This window comes from Fukomys damarensis, unplaced genomic scaffold, assembly GCF_012274545.1.
Source record: "Fukomys damarensis isolate Sample0158 unplaced genomic scaffold, DMR_v1.0_HiC HiC_scaffold_23, whole genome shotgun sequence".
In the NCBI taxonomy this organism is placed as follows: domain Eukaryota; kingdom Metazoa; phylum Chordata; class Mammalia; order Rodentia; family Bathyergidae; genus Fukomys; species Fukomys damarensis.
The window spans coordinates 38043567-38056349 of NW_022900935.1; the positions used below are offsets into that span (position 1 = coordinate 38043567).

The 12783-nt window shown below is 55.3% G+C and overlaps 1 protein-coding gene across 4 annotated transcripts in view; it reads left to right on the forward strand.

Moving 5' to 3' along the window:
- The window catches only part of Dhrs3 (dehydrogenase/reductase 3), a 33805-nt gene that overhangs the window by 1996 nt on the left and 19026 nt on the right, over positions 1-12783 (forward strand). The gene's annotated exons all lie outside the window — the stretch shown is intronic.

Sequence of the window (12783 nt, forward strand, 5' to 3'; positions counted from 1 at the left end):
GGGACCACCGGTGCGGGGTGCGCCCACCTGCTGCGGCTGCCGGAGCCGGGAGTCGCCGACCACCCGGCTCCTCTGCGTCACCAGCCAGTGCTGAGCTGGTCGCTTTCACCTTGTAAATTTCCTGGGCACCTGACTGTTTTGGCAGGTCCGGAGCTGATCTGTTCCTATGGGGATGGGTGGCTGGCCAATTACTTACCCCCACCTCGAAATTTAGGAAACTCACCCATCCCTACGTTCCTCCCTCCCTGAGGAAAGTATTGAATCTCTCCCTCAGCTCCCCACCCCCGCGCTCCCCAACCCTTTCCCTTTTTTCAGCCACCCGGGTGAGTTCAGGGCTCAGGCTCCTCGGTACAGCTGGGAGCAGCCTGCTAGCCGGCGCCTGGTATTTTCCTTGGCAACCCCCTTCCCAGCCCAACCTGGGCGGCTGCAGTTCTGAAGGCACGGGAGTGGGATACTCGGCTTGGGCTTGAAAAGGAAGGATCTGGCTGGGCTGATAGACCAGCAGGACAGGCACTGGGAAGCCCAGGTGTTTGGAAACCAGGGAAAAGGACCGAGGTTAAGCAGTCTAGGATAAAGACCCCTTGTTCTCACCTTCAACCCTGTCCCCTCCCCCTGCACGTCCCAGAGAGGTTGGGAGGTATCCCTGGGCACTGCCTGACATTTTGATGGTCCCAGCACCTCCAGCCCTGGTGTTCGCAGACCTGGTGCTTCAGAGTAGAGTGTGAGGCAGCTGTCACCCAACTCAGGCCAGGCTGCCTCACTCAGTGACAAGAGCAATAGAGAGAGGGAATGAAGGCTGGCAGGCCGGGCTGTTTCCAGCCAGCCCAGTGAAGAGGAAGATGGAAAACAGGGAATTAACTTGAAATTTAAACTGTTGTGAATGGGGGAGCGGTGAAGGGGCCAGCAAAGCCAGCTGATCTGACGTGGAGCCACATACCTTGGGGATTAAGTAAATATGTACTGTGGAAACCAAGCCCGCTTGTAGTTCCAGGTTGCTTTTCTTTTGTTAAATTCTGCCCTGAGATTTACAATTCCTCCGGGGTGGCTCGGGCTGGGGCTGAACTTTGGAGTCTGAACTATCAGCCAAAGCTGATTGCCGATTAACTCTTCCTTAGCCAGGCTGCCCCAGGCCTGCTGAGGCTGAGCTATCCAGGACTTCCTCTCCTCCTGGGGTGGTTTGGACAGCTGCTTGACCTTGCAATTGGAAGGGGACTTCGGAAGTGTCCTTAACCCCTAAACACACAGAAAAAGAGGAAGGAAACAAACCTGTCCTCAGCATTTCCCTCCCTGGAGGTGGCTCCCAAAGCCCTTGGTAGAGAAGGGTCAGGGCCGAGGAGGAGAGGGTGGCTTGGGACAGCTGCCTGTGTGATTCTCATTCCTTAGCTGTCTGCCCAGCACAGAGACTCTTCTGACTCCCAGCTGGCTCCAGTCCTAGGCTCTTCCACTGCGCTGGTAACTGACCTCGGTAGGCATAAGAGGAACTCTTAGTCAATCTGGAAAAACTTCACTGACTATAAACAATCCTAAATTGGAGGAGGGAGATAGTCGTGGGGGTGGGTTTAAGAGGGCAGAGTGGAGCCTGAAGGTTCATGCGCTGGGAGTCATAGCCCCACCTAACTTGCCCTCTTCCAGGGACAACCAGTGCCAATTAGAAATACTTTTGAATTGGTGGCAGGAACCAGGCAGGATGACCACGAGGGCTCTCTCTAGCTCATAATTATTATCGGACCAATAACTGGAGCCACTTTCTAATGAGCCTTTCCGCTTGCTCTTGAGGCGGGGGGGGGGGGATTTGGAATCGCAGCTTCTTGTCTCAGTGCATCTAGGGCCAGTGAGTGGCCTTTGGGACAACTCCCAGAGCCACAGTGGGCTTGGGGACAAAGGGCCAAGCATTATGGGGTGGGGGACAACTGAGCAGCCGCGGGACTATGGTTAGAGCCGTGGGCTTGAGGTTGGTGTAGGAACGCACCAGAGAGTTGGGGAGGGTCATTGCCACCCACCGGCTACAGTGACATCAGAGAGGCTGCCCTGTTGAGCCATGGGACTCCCTGCTTCCCCGGTAGAAGTAGAAGCTACCCAAGAGCCCCCATGCCTACATTCCAGTGGGATCGGATCTTGTGGCAAGGTCCCCAAAAGAGAAAGAAGTAGTATCAGCACCTCTGCAAACAGCTGACATGTCCAGGAGAAGGGAGTGACAACCCATTTTCCCATGGTGACCTTGAGTTCAATGGAATCCAGCAATATTTTGGGGTAATAATAAGCCTCAGGCTACAGGACTGTCCCAAATAAGGGATACGCAGGATCCAAGAGTTCAAAATTTCCCAACCAAGAAGGGGCTGTTGGTACAGAGTGCCAGGGTTATACCAAGCAGGGGTAGTGCCCCTAGGGTCTCACAGGGCCAGGCTTGTACTGGGTCATCCCCACTGCCCACAGCGTTCCTTTATTTTCTGTGCCCTCCCAGGATTCCTCCCAGAAATACTTCCAGCCATCCCCCTTCCCCTTCCCCAAGGGTTCCAGTGAGTGTCTGCTCATGCAGGCTCCAGAGCCTCTGAGAGTGGCACCGTTTGAACAGAAGCTCAGGAGATGGGGGAGTTTGAAAGGAAGTCTTTGTAGTGGCCCATATCACACCCAGGATAAGAGCCCTGGGCCCTGCGGAAGCAGGGACACTATGCACAGGCCCAGTAGTGTGCGAACCAGCTTTGAGTCCTACCCACTTGGCTATTATTGAATTCCTAGTGTGTAAGAGGCATGTGGCCCTGTTCCTACGACAACTGCGAGGAACTAGCCTTCTGGCTAGATTCGTGAATCCTTCCCACACCCACAGTCATTTCCTTGACAGTGGCCTTAGGGACTCAGCTCAGCAAAGTGCCTGTGGTGTCTGGCAGGTACCAAAGCAGCTGGGCCCATGGGGAGCAAAGCAAACAGGAATAAGACCCCCAAGACAGGGCCAGGCACTTACGGCAAAGGCAGATTGCTGCCTGTGGCCTCCATTACAGATTACCCAAGCTAGGTGACTTATAACAAGTGACTTTGGGAAGAAAAAGGCTGTTCCCCATCCCTGATGATTTTAGTCTTTCTGCTAGTCATTTTCAAGTTTCTGGTTGGAAAATAGGCTGTGCTGTCTTTCCATGAGATGCCCACGCTCACTTCCAAACAGCTGTCTGCTGTGAATTTACCCCAGTGCTTGCTGATGTTAATGTTCCCAGCCTGAAGCTTTCATGAGACTGAAGGCCTCAGTTCCCTAACTAGGAGATCAAGCAAAATTTCACAGTTTTTATCCTAAGGTCACCACATTATCTCTCTTTGGGCTACAGACAGTGCTTGCCAGACTTACAAACAGTGAACCCAAATCACCAGGTCCCACCTAGCCCGGCCTAGGTCTACATGACCCTCTGATATTTCTTCAGGCCTCCGGTTCTTCTGAGATTTTGTTTGTTCCCACCCCAAGCACACATGTTTATGACTGCGGGGAGTCCCTTTGGTCTATTTAGATGCTGCCAGTTGTGCCCTGAAATTTATCATTACGGTTACCGTCCGTGGTTCATTTCTGTCTCATCACTACTATCATTTTGAGAAGATTATCTTCACTGTATCTAGTGTTGTTTTGGTTTGTTTGTTTGTTTTGAACTGGGGATTGAACTCAGGACCTTTCACTTGCAAGGCAGGTGGCACAACCACTGAGCTACATCCCCGGCCTTCTTCACTATGTTTATGAGAAGGTGTCCACTCTCCCCAAGCAAGGTGCCTGGTTGTCACAATCGCTGTAACTCATCTCAGAAGTTACCACCACCAAAGGGTTCTGGCGGTCGAACCTACTTCCTCCTTACCTTGAACCACACAGAGAAGGTCCATTCTCCCTGTGCCTTTGGAGATGCGATGTAAGAATTCACAGTGTCTGTAAGAGACTCAAAATATATCAAACGTTGTTTGGCTGAGCCGTGCAGATCAGGAAGCAGTTGAGCGAAATAGAAACAAGAGAAGCGCATCTATCTAGATTCTAGCACACTCAAATGTGTGTTCGCCCACCGCAGCACTCCCTAAAGTGAGTGATAGATAGAATTCGAAATGGACAAGTGCCTGGTTTCTCAAGGGAGTGCCGAGGTATCAGAACAGGTTAGCAAGTGAGGGGTTCGTATGGACTCACTCATTCACATAGTCATACACTGAACAAGTTTACTGCGCATCTACTCTGTTCCAAGCACTGTTCTGGGCACTGAACAGTGTTATTTCTGGGGAAATTACAAAAGATGAAAGTCCCCACCCATGTAGAAGCCTGGGAGAGACAGAGACAAAGACAGATTCTGCATATCAGGGGGGCAGGGAGAGGTGTTTAATGGAATAATGACAATAGTGCATGAGATTGCGGTTTGCATTAAGGGGAACAGGGCACAGAGCTCAGAAATGGGAAGGACTAGGATTCGAGAGAGGGTGGCAGGAAGGCCACACTGAAAAGGGGACACTGAGGAAAGGCGAAGAACTGGGAGGCACGGTGGGGAGGAGGGGGCAGCCTTTGGGCACAGGAAGAGTGAGGGCTCCTGCAGGCTCCTCACCGGGCCTTGGCTTTGACCCTGAATGAAACTGGAGCTGCTTGCAAGTTCTGAGTGAAGAAGGGACACACACAGTCTTAGCAAGGTCGCCTGGCTGCTGCAGTGGGACAGCGGGTGAGGTGGTCACACGAAGGGTGGGGTCCAGATGCGAGGTGGCTGGCAGCCCCTCCCCCCACCCCACCCCCGCCCTGGGAACATCGCAACAGGCAGGCTGCTTCTCCTCTTTGCATGCTGTGCCAAGCGCAGGGCTTGCTGTCACTGTGCAGGGGCTTTTCTGTACCTTCAGTCAGGCGGTAGCATGGGGCAGCTGGGCAGGTGACAGGCACCGGCCTCCTGGCCTGGTGCAGGGGTCTGCAGGGCCACCCTGCTCGAAGCTGGGTCCTGAGTGGTTCTTCCGGGAGCCCCCAAATAAGGAATGAGGACCAGCTCCATGGTGACATAGCTCTGAGGAAGGGCGACTGTCACTTCCCCCATTGATTGCGCAAGGTCAGCCTTGGAGATGTCCCCGGAACTGTGTAAACCAGGCTCCCGGTGGCACTTAGCATTCCTGAGGCGGGGACCATCCCCAGATTGAAAAGGCTGCTGGCGCTTTGGGAGCAAGCGTGGACTCCAATCAGGTGACTTAAGGGCAAGAAAGCTTAACTCCCCCCGGAAGAGCTAGGCAGATCCACAGTTTCAGTTCTGCATGGTCCAAGGGCTCCCGGAGAACTGTCAACAGCTGAGTGTCCCAGAGGAGCTGGAGGGTGTCCCGGGAGCAGTCTTGGGAGGACGAGGACTAGAAGCCATGGCTTGGGTTGGGGGGCAAATCTGAGGGAGTGTCATTGACTGTGTAAGAGGTAGGGGACGGTGTAAGCCGCCTTCCAGTACTGCGCAGGCACCCATGTGTTCCAGAAGGTTCTGGAAGGCTGTACCAGGCCTGTGGAGAACTCGCCATGTGGCCCTGGATCCTGCAAGAGGGACACCTTCCCGCCCTCTGGAGCTCTCTGCAAATGAGCAGGCTGCTCTTTAAGTATCCCTTCCACGCCTTAAATTCTGAGCCATCATCAGCAGAATGACATCTACGACAGGAACCCAGACGGGCAGGGGGCAGGACCCACACTTAATCAGTCAGCCCTTAAAAATGGAAAGATGACATTTTCAGCATGACCTCACCAGGGTCCCTCTGCCACGTTTTCCAGGGTAGGGAGAGGGGAGGAGGGGACCCGGCGTGCTCACACCCTTTGGTCTGAACTTGGAGACCTGCGGCTCCCAAACGGCTGCTGGGGTCCTCTGTGGGCTTCTGTGGTGGTTGGTGTGACGGGTCATGCATGACCAGTGATAGATCCCGCTGTCCTCCTGTTCGTGGCCGGGATCATGTACGCTACTGGCATGGTACGAGACTGCCTTACCACACATGGCTGTGCCTATCAGCCTTGCTCAGACCTGGCTGCGACCACTTCTGAGATGCAGGCGCAGGGAGGCGCTGTGACGCGCAGAGGACACAGCTCTGGAGGCAGAGATTGCACCCAGGTTCCCAGCCTCCGAACCAGAGCTTTCCCCACCGGGACAGATAATCTCAGCCAGTCCCAGCCTGCCTGTTGCAGGGTTAGGGAGAGGTCAGGAGACCAACTGTTAAATCCCAGGCCAGCGCACAGAGGACTCTGGAGGAGAGTTTGATAAGCAAGTGTGTGAGTCACAGGCTGCAGGCTGCAGTGAAATCCACTTTTACACAAACGTTCCTTTAGAGCCCTGAGCAGTGAGTGGTATTTGCATCCAGTGGATGGGATGCTCGCCAAAGGATTAAGGTAGTCAACAGTTAGCACGGTTTACTCTAAAGAGCCATCGGATAGGCAGGAGAACAGCACAGTTGAATTCTTTCATTGGACAAGCAGTGTGGCATCTTTAAAGGCGCAGGGACCCAGTGCTGGGGATGAACGAAAGCTCCCTGCACCCCAGCCTGAGGATTCTCAGAAGAGATGCATCTTTAAAGGCGCAGGGACCCAGTGCTGGGGATGAACGAAAGCTCCCTGCACCCCTGCCTGTGGAGAGAAAGGAGAGAGAGAGAGAGAGAGAGAGAGAGAGGGAGAGGGAGGGAGAGAGCGAGCACTGTACACACAGGGAAATCTTGGAAGACTACCTGAAGGAGGCGACCACCATGGGGGATACAGTGAGTCAGTCTCTGGCTGGTGATAGAGCCCATGAGGGATCTGAAGCAACTATGACCCCTGTCCCAAGAAGAATGACAACAGGGCTAGAGATTTAGCTCAGTGGTGCCAGCTCCTGCCTGGGAAGCGCAAGGTCTTGAGTTCAATCCCCAGTTCCGGGGTGGGGGGGATGTCAACGACACAACGTGCCTGTCCTAGATACCTAAGACGGCTGGGACTGGGGCCATGAAAACTCTTCCAGGCACTGAATGCCAGCAGTGGTCAGCCTGACAAAGGCCACTGGCCCTAAGCACTGTTCTGAGAAATGTGACCTCGAATCTGCTCTTCAGTGGCCTTTTGTCCACAGTGACACGTGCTCCAGGGGAGGAGAGCGTAGGTCACTGTCCCCCTCCCACGGGTCCTGCTCCTCCAGCATCCGAGCCCCGGCAGACCCTAAGGCAGACCTACAGGGGACGCGTGTTCAAAGTGAGTGCCATGGCACCCTAGGGGGTCCCAGGAGGAGGGGCCCCAGCCTCCCCTTCACCAAACCAGCTTCACCTCCACTCTGCAGCTTAGAATCCCATGTCAGATGTTGGTGTGCTTTAGAAAAGAAACAAATGTGGCCCTGACAGTAACAATTCTAGGAAGTCACTGCTACCGCTCCTCTCCCCGGGTAACCCCTGCTCAGGTTTGCTGAATGCGATCTCCTTCTGCCTCAGCCTTTGGCCCTGTACCCCAAGGTGATGTAGCTCACGACTGAAGGGCCCTCTGCTAGCTTGTGCCTCTGTCCTCAGGGCAGGGTCCCCCATGTCCCCCAGGCCATCCCAGCCCCCACCAGGGTCCCTCTTCCAAGCCCAAGGTGACCGGCCAGAACGGACTCAGAAGACCTCTGCCCACCCCTCTGTCTCCAAAGAGAGAATGTAACTTGGCAACAATAGCCCTAAAGCCCAGGCCGGCCCACAGTCAGTGTCACAGTGGCCGGGGTCTTCGGAACGGCAGAGGACAGCTCGCTGGCCAGAGCACTGTGCAACTCCAAGTGCAGCCAGACTTGTAGGCACTGGCTCCTAACCCCATAGACCTTAGGGCTTCCCATGGGTCTGCTGTACAGTTTTGGGCATGGGACAGTATCTTGCTTGGTGTTGGTTCCTCATCTGAAACATGACCGTGTGAAGGTTTAGTGAAGTAACACATACAAAGCTCCCAATGCATTGTGAGCACATTTGCAAAAATGTGACCCCTTCCCACTAGGGACATTGAGGAGGAAGTGGCAGTGGACGCCCCACCCCAGCCCCAGCTTTGTACCTTTTGCGTAGAGGCGAAAAGCAAAGAACCCACTGCCCTGACTCGCTGCCCCCCAGGGGCCCCTCCTGCTAGGCCACAGAAGCCCTGAAGGATCGTGGCCTGTGTCCGATGTGAGGGCTCAGAGCCTGGCACGTTCCCTGCTGTGATGCTGGTGACCAGGGCCACATCCTTTATCAGCAGGGCTGGTCCAGCCTTTCCGCGGCCCTGAGCCGGGGCCAGAAGAGCCAAGCCAAGGTGGGGCTTCCTCCCCATCGCTCAAGCCCCGCACCACCCCACCCACTTCCCCACAGGCTGTTGGCCACGCCCATCTCTGGCTCAGGCTGGGCTCAACTGGTCAGGGCTGAACTGCGTGAGGCCCAAGCCAGTGGTTACCATGACAACCCAACATGCTTTGTGCTGCCTGTTCTTTCTCTTTGCAGAAGAGTCTAAGACTTAGAGAGGACGGAAAGCATGTTCCTCTTACACTGGGTATTCCTGACTTGGTGTTGGTATACCATGGGTGCCTAATAAATGTTTCTTGCCTGAATAAATGCAGGATCAGACCATCAGAGCCAGTGAATGCCAGTGTTTACTGAGCACTTACTACATGGGGGGCCCTCGTAGCACTTTGCACACTTGAAAGTGACTGGATATGCTCTGACACGCCCCCACCTGCTCTTCACCAGTGAGCTGTGTAGCCTCTCAAGTGCATGAAAGAGACATATTCGTGGCCCCAGGAAGCAGCACAGCTGTGTCCTTAGTAGTCAGGGTGTCTAACTGGATCAGACAGGTGACCTGGTGTCGCTCAGTCTAGGGTTGTCCTTCAGATAGTTCATGGGCTCTGGGACCAACGGGGCCCAGGTCAGGCTGATGCCCAGCCTGGCTCTGGGAGCTCAGTGTTGCTGGCCCAGTGGACACGCAGGACCTCTGCCCGGCAGTTCTGGGAGGGGCAGGAATGCAGTCCCCAGCAGAACATGGAGTGAGCCTCAGCCAGGCACAGGTGACACTCTGGGACTGGCCTGCTGCGGCTACAGGCTGGTCTCACAGGCAGGTGTGTGCCGGCCCCAACCAGGCCAGAGTATATGTGGGTGTGGATTCTCCCGGAGATGCTGGAATTGGAGAGAGAGGGCGCGGGGCAGGCATCTTTACTGAATCCCAGATACAGGGTGCCTGAGGGCCCAAGCCAGCAAAGTCACCAAGGGCAGCCTGACCTGGCCTGCCTGGGCCACTTCTCAGTTAGCACACAGCAGACGAAGCGGAGCACTCGGGAACCACAAGACAGGCTCAGGGTGGACGTGGGGCACTGTGCCCTGCGAAAAGTCTCTCCTCGTTTGGGGGCAGGTCCCAGGCCTCACCTCCAGCGCCATCCCCTGAGCCTTCAGGTCGGCAGAAGTGTGAGTGTGTACGTGGGTTTTCTTTCCTGGAGGAGCTGGTGTGACATAGCACTTTGGATTCTTAGTTCAGAAGTCAGGCATACCCAGGTTTATACACTGGCTCTTCTAGTCACTTCCTGGGTGAACCACGACAAGTTGCTGGACCTCTCCGATCCTCTTTCCTCACCTGCCAGATGAGGATTGGATGAGATAACATGTCTAACGTTCTCAGCACAAAATGAATGTTAGGGGTTTGTCACGACGGTGTGGCTTCCCCCAGCCCTCTCTTTGCAAATTCCACAGGTGTCTCCATGGCATTTCTGCAAGACTGGTTTGATTCCTTTGTTTTAAGGGTGCTGACAAGTTAGCGTGCGAGCGAGGGGATATTTTGGAGACTCCACTGTGGGGCTGCAGGCCTGGACAAGTCCCTTCTCTGAGCTTCTGTTGTTGCAAATGGCCCGATTTGGTGGCGCAGAGCAGTGCTCACTGACTGACAGCGCTTGGATCAGAAGTCCTAGCTGCGTCTCCCAGGGCTGACATCACTTCCAGAGTCCCTGCTTCTGCCCCAGGCCTCATCTCATCCCTGCCATTGTACCAATCCCACCGTACTCCAGGGCGACTTCTCCATATCGAAGTCCGCCTATCTGCGATTTTAATTCCAGCTGCACCCTCAGCTCCCCCCTTCCCCTGTAAGGTGACACAGTTGCAGGTGCTGGGGAGTAGGGAGGGAGCCTCGGGCCTGTAATTCTGCTGATCACTCCCCAGGCCTTGGTTTTGTCATCTATAAAGTGGCAGTGTTGGTCCCAGCAGGGACCCAGGCATGATTTTGTGAGATGGCAGAGAACGCTGGCCAAGGTTAGGGAACCGTTGGTTGGCTCTGCCCTGAGCACCTGCTGTTCCAGATGCCAGGGAGTCCCCCGGAATGGACGGTGTCACTATCCCAGCTGGAGAGCAGCTGGCAATGTTGCTGGGGCCGTGGAAAGTCACCGACAGGGTCTGCCCATGGACAGAAATGGGCGTTCACTGCCCCCCCAATGGGCAGCTCCTCCACAGAAGAAGGCTCTGAGTCACTCCTGGGGACTTGCTGCAGGGGAAGGGGGAGGGAACAGCCCTCGGGGGAGACTCCAAGGTCACAGGGACCAGGTGTGACACCGGCTGAATCTGGCTGGGGAGACAGGCCCGCAGCCTGCAGTGACACAGTGGGGACAAGGTGGCTAGGGCAGAGCATGGGGAGACAGGGCTGCCAGGTGGTCTCGACACACTGTCATTGTCAATGAAGCGATTCCCACATGCTAAGCATTTTCCATAGAACAGTCTGATCTGCGCCTGAGAGCAACCCTTGAGGTAGCAACTGGGACAGCTATGAAGGTGCAAGGACCACAGCTCAGAGAAGTGACTACTTACCCCAGGTCGCACAGCACGCACATAGCCCTGGGATCCAAAACCAGGCAGTCGGAAAGGAAGCCCTGCTCTGCCTAGGACCAGGTCGAAGGCAGAAGGAAGGGCACATCTAGAGATGCACAGGGGAGAGAGGTCGGTTCCTCCAGGGAATCTTAGAGAGTTTGTCCAGCAGAACACAAAGGAGCGTAGGGAGAGGCGAGGGGTCGGCAGTGCTGGGTGGCCCTGAGGCGGAGTTTAGAGAGCAATAGGGAAGCACAGAAGAGTTTCTGTAGGGCACACGATAAGACCACATCGGTGAAAGGGAGAGGACCTGCTTTTCCCACAGAATGCTCTGACGGTGCAGGGGTGGGGTGGTCTCGGAGGAAGCCCTGCCCCACCCCACCCCGGGCCCTGAGCAGAGCCCGGCAGGTCTGCAGGCTGTGCTGACCCGGCCAGCTCCCCTGAAGTCCCCTGCTGTCCAGCTGATAGTGCGACGCCAGTCAGCCAGCAGGGTCAACTCCATGGCAGCTGACCTTCGCCCTTTCAGAGATTAGGCCAACTCCTAATTAATGGCCTGTAGGATACTTACCTCCGCCCAATTTACAAGTCATTTAAGGCTTGTCCTTGGAGGCTGGCCCATGAATTATGCCTAATTAGCTGAAGGTCTCCCTGGGACACACCGGTGCCTGGGTATGCTGGGCACATAAGCTATGTGACTGAATTTCATGATGGGGTATGACAGAGATGTAGAGTTGGGCCGGGGATTTAGCTTAGTGGTGCTGTGCAAGGTCCTGAGTTTGATCCCTGATACCAAAAAAAAAAGAATCGGAAAGAGATGTGGAGAGTCGTTCCAAGTAAAAATTCGTCTTTCCTTTTCTAAAAAGACAGATGAATTCTCATCTCTCCAGTGTTTCCCAGAGGGGTCATCTACCAGCATAAGTGTCCTAGTTCAGCCTCTCCTGGCCAGGGTCTTGATGATGACTTACATACAGGTCAGGTGTGTTTTATGGTTCCACTGTTTGAGGATGAGAGATGCCGGGCATGGTGGCACATGCCCACAATCCCAGTTCTCAGTAGGCTGAGGCAGGAGGATGGCTATGAGTTCAAGCCCAGCCTAGGCTACAGAGAGAGTTCAAAGCTAGCCTGAACTACATGAGATCCTGTCTCAAAAAACAAACAAACAAAAACCCAGCCCATAGTGATGCCCACAGCAAGGTCTAGGACAGCCTGGAACCAAACCCAGGGACATTCACAGCCTCAGATTATAGAGACAGGACTGTGTGGGGCTAAATTAAGACAAAATGTGGGACTTTCAAGCCTTAGGGATTTGGAGACCTAGAACAGGGGCTGTGGGCCTCACTGTTACAACCAGAGAAGCCCCTGAGGAAATCGCAACTTCTGCCCTACTGGGGGTGGGGTGGGGTGGCTGCTGGCTGGTCCAATTACTTTTGTAATTTTCGGAAAGGCCTCCCCAGGCTCTGAGAACCTCTGCCTTCTCCCCCAGCAGCACCTGAAGCTTCCGAGTCACCCTTGAGGTGGGGAGTGTGTTCTTGCACTTTTGACCTTCCTCACACGGCACGGGGAGGCCAGTTGGAGACAGTGGAACCCAGAGATGCCAAGTGACTCATCCAAGAGTCACACAGCAAATCAACTCCAGAGCAGGCTCCTTGGGGCCCCCGCCAGGCTGCTTTTCATTGGAAAGCAGAGGCCAGGTCCCAGCGGGAGCGGCCCTGAGGGAGGGGCCGGTGGGAGGCCGAGGGGACTCTTTGGGGACCTCTTTTTGAATGTGAAGCCTGTGGTTCACCCCACCCCAAAGCGGAGACCAAGGCAGCCGCTTCTGCTCGCCTTGCAGAGGGTCAGCGTTGACCCAGGAGGCCCCGCCCTTGGGCTAGGAGACCCCTGGGGAGGCTGACAGCAACCCCACCCTCCCAGGCCCGGGACGCTCCGGAGGAGGGAGGCTACCAGCTGGGCTGGTGCCTGCAGCACGGGGGAGGGTGGCCGACGGTTCACCGGCCGGCCAGCAGACTGGCTGCGTGTTGCAACGTCTGGTGGCGTTGGAACCATCCTGTCTGGGCGCAG